Consider the following 6,990-nt stretch of genomic DNA (forward strand, 5'->3'; position numbering starts at 1 on the left):
GGTGAGAAGAGACAATCCACAGAATGGGAAAAAATTTTTACCAGATGCTCAGTGTAAGGAGTAACATCTTAAATACATAAAGAACAACAACAACAACAAAAAACCCACAAAAAACAATAACAACAACAACAAAATCCAAAAAACAGACCCCCACATTTAAAACTCAGTCCAAAAATGGGCATCTGAAATGAATAGACATTTCTCAGATGAAGAAATACAAATGGCAAATAAATGTATGAAAAAAATCTTTGACATCACTGGTCATTCAAGAAATGCAAATTAAAACAACTCTGAGATTCTGTCTCAACCCAGGAAGAATGGCTATTATCAATAACAAACACTGATGGGGCTAAGGGGATAAAGAAACACTTCTCCACTGTTGGTGGGAGTGTAGACTGGTGCAACCACTGTTGAAATCAGTGTGGAGATTCCCAAAAAATTAAGACTAGAGGGCCAGGGATTTGTCTCAGAGGCACTGTGCCTGCCTTTGCAAGTGCAAGGTCCTGAGTTCAATACTCAGTAGCAGGAGAGAAAAAAAAAAGAATCTCAAAAATCCAAGACTAGAGGTTCCATTTCACACAGCTATTTCCTGTCTTAGTATCTTCCCAAAAGAATTAAAAGCATGCCAGAATGACATATGCCCACTGAAGTTTTTAGCAGCACAGTTTGTAATAGCTAAATCTTGGAAACAGCCCAAAGGCCCATCAATGGATAAAGAAGATGTGGTTTGTTTTACACAGTAAAGTACTACTGTCCCATAAAAGGCACATATTTAGGTAAATGGATGCACCTGGAGACCATAATTTAATTGAAATAAATCAGTCATACAAATTTAAATATTGCATTGTTTCTCTCGTGTGAGAAACCCCAAAGGGTAAATATGGAGTAAAATGGAGGATGTATACTGGAAAATAGGAAGATCCTCTTCAAATGGGAAGGGAAATAAGGGAGTAGGTAGAAAAAGAATTGAAAAGGAAAAAAAGAGATTGGAAGGAAAAAATGGAAGCAAAGATTTTATAAATGGGGATGAGAAGAAGGGTTGATGGGAGTGGAGGAAAATGAGAAAAAAAGATTGAAGACATCTTATGTACAGGTACAAATTCCCTAGAATGAATGTGATCAATCTGTATTACACATATGTACTAATAAAAAATAAAGTTAAAATATTTTATTAAAAGAGATCTCAATAATCTGTTTCTACTTTTTTGAAAGTTAATGTCTAGCATTATTTTGAGTCTCTGAGTTCTAGTGTATTGATTTGGGCCTATATGTCTCTAAGCCAGTACAGTGCTTTCTTTTTCTTGGTAGTATTAATCACTGCATATTTGATTATTGTCAGCCTTTCAAATACAGACATACTCTGTTGTCTGTTGTTCACTTATGTATCCTGAGAACACAGAATAGTACCTACAGCGTGGTTGATGCTCAGTTGTTGGGAGCATTTCTATATAATTTTGGGGAAAAATCATTTGATTAGGCCTAATTCTCCCACCTACAAGCCAGGTATGGCATTTTGAGACATAGCTTCATTTTGGCCTCCAGTCACAGCTAAGACCTTGATGGTCAGGTGATGCTGTGATGCTCCAGGACAAGATTACATCAGCTGAGGAAGTCCTGGGAGGAGCAAAATCTTCCTGTGCATAGTTCCTTATTGTTCTAGGATTTCTGCCCCTACTCCCCAATCATCTGTTTCTCCAGATGTACCGAGTCTTTTGTTACTTTTGCTTCTCCTGTTGTACTAAATAAAGGTGTGGCAGGTTTGAGTCTTTTCCATCCAGAGCCACACTGATTAGGCCCAGAGCTCAGCCTCTTCTCAAAGTCTCATATTTTTCTACTTTTCTTGTATAATAAATTACTCTGCCTTGTGCGGTTGTGGTCATAGGAGAGTAGGACTTACTGCAGAGGTTCTAGTAAGATCCCCTTTCCCTGTTCCCTACATTCAATAAATAAAGGATAAAGCTGTATTTTGGAAATATTCTTGTTTTTAATAATTTTTAAACAGAATTTTGGAAAACCTTTAAAGTTTTTTAAAATCCAGCTTTATTTCATTTTTGCCAGTTTAATGTCAAATATCTTTTATTGGAATTGTATGATTAAAGCCAAATTTCTGAGAAGGCAGACATGACAAAATGTTTTAAAGCACATTTTTTAAAAGCATACAGACAGTTCTCATATATGACTGAGACACTTTTAGGTATTTTGGATCATGAAGAATGACGCAAAACCTTCAAGACAATTAATTTTAAATCTATTTTTTAAAAAATCACTTATAAGTATGCCAAATATCACTCAGCCAGAAATGCAATCATTAACAACATTGTAGTCCAAAAAGACTAACACTTATTGCTGACTCACCTCACAATATAATCCCTTGCCATGCAGCAGTGCTGTCTCTAGAGGTTTGGGCATCTTTTACAGGCACACCAGAGGTTCACATGAACATGAGCCACAACCTGTCCACAAGGGGCTTAGAGAGTGGCTAGAGAGACAGGAAATAAGCATTAGAGATACCTCCGTCTGCACATAGCAAGGACTGGCACCAGCCATCACATCTTAATCTAGGAGCCAGATGGTAGCTATTATATATATCATGGCAAGTTTCCACTTGACACACCAAAAGGAAAAGTCTTCTTTTATTTGTGGTGCTGGGATGGAAGCATACATTCTACCCCAGCCCCCAAAAAGGTTTTATTCAGGTCATTTGTATTTGTTTTCATCCATGTTTCCACTCCACTGAATTAAAAGAGAAAAACGTAACTCCAAGCCAACGCTACCATGTTTGTTGTCCTACAGGACAGGATGGCTTGTCTGTGTCCCAGAGTTCTCCACAGTTCTACATCCGGATGTCCAGATCGGTAGTTTTTACTGCTAAACTGATATGCAAAGGCAGGTAGTGTGTAGACAGCTCCCCATCCGACTTCAGGATCCACACTAATGAAGTCATTTAGGTTCACTTTGCAGTCTCCAGTTGTGAAGCAGGGATAAGGTTGGCGAGGCTCCTGGCAGTTCCCACTGGAGTCTCTCGTGTGAGACTGGTCAGAAGCAAAGTTCTTCAAATAGGCATGAACCACTCTCAATTTCCTCCTAAACTGTGGAGGAAAGGCATCATCAGACTTAATGGCATCTTGTACATGTGCGTTAAAAGGACGGGACAATGGCAACACAGTATCAAAATCATAAAGGTCTGTCCTCTACTTGAAACGTGGATTAAAATAACATGGAAAGCCCCGATCACAGGTCCATTCCAGGTCTCCCCTGCTGCTTTCAGATTTCGGATTTGATATGAAGAAAGGGTAACATTCTTCTAAAGGATACTGGTTATGGTTTTTGTTGGATTAACTGAGCTTCCAAGTGCTTTCTTCACAGATGCAAGTAGGGTGAGACTATGGGGGGAAGGGTCCTCCCACAGGAGAGCCAGGCACGCCCACCTGACCCGTCCAGGAAGGAGCCTGTCTGAGCAACCGGAGCCAGCTTACCCCAACTTTATTTTTCACTTATGCTTTTGGTGATTTTATGCCCTTCTAACTTTTCACTTTTGCTGATTCTTCATTTAAAATTTTTTTCCAAATTCCCACTGAGTTTTCCTAAGAATGTTTATTCTTCCCATTTGTAGTAATTTGCAATATTATCTTTTTTATTTTAAAGATCATAATTGTATATTTTTATTCTAGTGGAAAAGCGGACTCGAAAAGCCCTCTCGAAAAGTGTTTCCCTGCACTGCTGTGGGGCTGTGTCTGCAAGGTCTTCACAGATGCAGCCTGGTGATCATGGAACAGATCTGTGGACCAAAATAAACTTTTAAAAGAATAACTTGCTCAGTCTTTAATATTATGCTATTAGCAGTAGAAATCAGAATAAGGCAACAGTATATAAATAAAGGCTCATGGGTGGGAGCAGGCAGAGGAGAAACTAAGTTCAAAGGTGATGAATCAGAATTTGAATTCAGATATTCCTATTTTTCCCACTCTATCAATCTGCTTTGTAGATTATGTTGTCCCATGGAACTATATTATTATTATGAATATACATAATATATATGGATATTATTATTTATATTCCATAATGTGGTAGCTATCGTTGCTTGTTTTTATATTTGTGGCTCTGGAGATCGAACCCAGGGCTTCACACATGCCAGCAAGTGCTCTCCCTCTAGGCTACACCCTATCCCTTTATTGCCAACTTTAAAATAATGGATAGGGCTGGGGATTTAACTCAGTGGGTCCACTGCCTGCCTCGCAAGTGCAAGGTCTAGAGTTGGATCCCTAGTACCAAAAAACAACAAAAAAAGGTAAATAAAAAATTTTAAAACAATTTAATAACAAATAATAAAATAATACCTCACTATTATTATAACTAACATTAATATTAATTTGGAAAAATCTGACTTTTTTGGAAACTTGCCTTCCTACATATAAATATAGGTGTCTTTCTTCCTATTATGTCTCTCAGCGAAGTTTTTTTAAAGTCTTCATCTTGATATTAACACATTTCTCAATAAGCAACCTGTTATTTTAAAAATTGCTATTAGAAATAGTTTCATTTTACTTTCTAGTTTATCTCCAGCTGTCATGGAGAGAATCTTCTTTCAATCACTAAAAAATATTTGTTGTATGTACTTACATTTTTTATATTTTAAATACAAACATCATAATTAATTAATGAATTAATTTGTGGTACTAGGGACCTATGTTAGGACTTCATGCATGCTAAGTGCTTTACCCTGAGCTGTGCACCCCAATCCCTTAAAATGAATTTTTTTCAGCTCATTTTTTTTTTTTTTTTTGGTACCGGGGATTGAACTCAGGTCTCTTTGTGCTTGCAAGGCAGGCAGTAGAACCACTGAGCTAAATCCCCAGCTCTCTCATATTTTTAAATATTTTTACAAGCATGTGTATCTGTGTATGAGGTAGGTGTGGGTTCCCCCATTGATGATTTCACATAAGCATTCATAAATCAAAACCAGAAGAAGTTTTGTCGTTCATACAATTTAATCAACATATCTAGTAAATTAGTTCTTTATAATTCAATAAAAAGAACAAAATGTCACTGCTCAAAATTGTAAACAGGCAGAGATAATCTGTTCTTTAAAGAAAATTTAAAATATTATGGGAAATCTCTGTAATGTGGTGAAGGAAATTCTGAATTTTAGAAAGGTTTTAGCAAAATGTGCTATTTCTATTGCAGTTCTTATGTAAAAGTGATTATTGAGGGTACACTTTACCATATCCTTTTTTTTTTTTTTTTTTTTTGGTACTGGGGATCAAATTCTGGTCCTTATGTTTGTGAGGAAGGTGGCGGAATCACTGAGCTAAATCCCTGGCCCAACCATATCCATTTTCTAACAAACCTATGGGGCTCATTATCTAGGCATACAGTGATATGACCTAGGTAGTTCATACTGAAATGTGCATTTGTATGATCCTACTGTTTTTGTTTTTGTTTTTTTGGTACCCAGCATTGAACTTGGGTCCTTGTGCTTGTGAAACAGGTGGTGGAATTACTGAGCTAAATCCCAGTCCCTGTTTTGTTTTTTATTACACTGTCTATATATGATATTAAATTTAAAACCACTTTCAGCTGGCAATGTAGCTCAATAATAGAGTGTCTGCCTGGCATATATGAAGCCTTGGGTTTGTTGCCCAACACTGCAAAACACAAGCTAAAATTAAGACATTTCAATCAGGTAAAGCTATTTCATTAAATTAGATCAGATAGTTTTCACAATGTCTGCAGGTCAAGCATTAACTCTGTCCTTTAAAAAATTACCTTGAGAATGAGCCTGCCTTTCCTTTTTTTAAAAAATGTTTTTAATATATTAAAAAGTAACAGTACAAATACTGTGGTCAGTATTAAAAAGAATCCAAGATTTTCAAGGAATACATTTTTATAAACAATTCTGCCAAGATTTTTTTTTGGTGCCAGGGATCCAACTTGGGACCTTGTGCTTGCAAAGACAGGCGGTGGAACTACTGAGCTAAATCCCTGGCCTCCAACAGTATCTTAATAAATAAATGTTTTGTTAAAGTTTGTAAGATCTTAAAAATTTAAAAGCAAAATGTTAATATTAATTTCATTTAAATGCTCAAACAAAAACTAACTTGTACAATTTCCTCGATAAAATGTGTTCTGTATACTTGTCCTGGGCATTTTGAATAATGTTAGAATTTCCAAAGGTTTTCCGGGGATTTAGCTTAGTGTTGGTGTGGCCTGCCTTGCAAGTGCAAGGATCTGAGTTCAATCTAAAAAAAAAAAAAAAAAAAAAAAAATTTCCAAAGGTTGAGTGATAGAGGCAGCACATAAAGAAAGATTTCATGAATCTTTTATTCCCCCACCAAAATATTTTCAGTAAAACATTTTCCTATCTTCTCTATCAATGATATTTTTGTTCTTCTTGAAAAAGAGATATACTTTTGTGTAGCCGAAGTTCAGAAGAACATAACATAGAATTTATATATAATCATCCCCAAATTTAATCAATACATTTTCTTGAAGAAACTTCATTGAAAAGTTGTATTTTCTAATTTGTTAACAAAATACAGACAGATGTTTCAGATTTCAACTTGATGTTTTCTATTATACACCTCAAAATGAGATTTACTTAAAATTTCATGTGTTACAAAAAGACAACTGAAATATTTATTCAATCAATCTATACAATCCTCTTGTTTAAAATGATTAGGGATTGTGTTACTTTCTTTCACATAAAATCCTTTCTTTCTTCTTCCTACAATTCTGAGGTGAAAGATTATTAATGTAATAAGACTCTAACCACAAGTCTGTGTAGCCTTATGTTTTAAAAAGCTTTTAAAGAAATATGACAATTTATCTAGCTACTTTGCATAGTTTTTCTAAATATTCCTCATCAATTTAGTCAAAACAGCCTAAATGAACCTGTAACACAATGTCCTTTTGAGACTTGCTAGTGTTGAGATGAGTACCATTTCCCACCTGTACTAAGATCTCTTCTATTCTAGACATGGCTCCAGTCAT

At 35.8% G+C, this 6,990-nt stretch overlaps 1 pseudogene; it reads right to left on the minus strand.

Moving 5' to 3' along the window:
* Positions 1 to 2,738: 2,738 nt before the first annotated feature.
* LOC104874057 lies at positions 2,739 to 6,990 on the minus strand (annotated as a pseudogene).

The sequence above is a fragment of the Fukomys damarensis genome, unplaced genomic scaffold (genome assembly GCF_012274545.1).
Source record: "Fukomys damarensis isolate Sample0158 unplaced genomic scaffold, DMR_v1.0_HiC HiC_scaffold_32, whole genome shotgun sequence".
Lineage (NCBI taxonomy): Eukaryota > Metazoa > Chordata > Mammalia > Rodentia > Bathyergidae > Fukomys > Fukomys damarensis.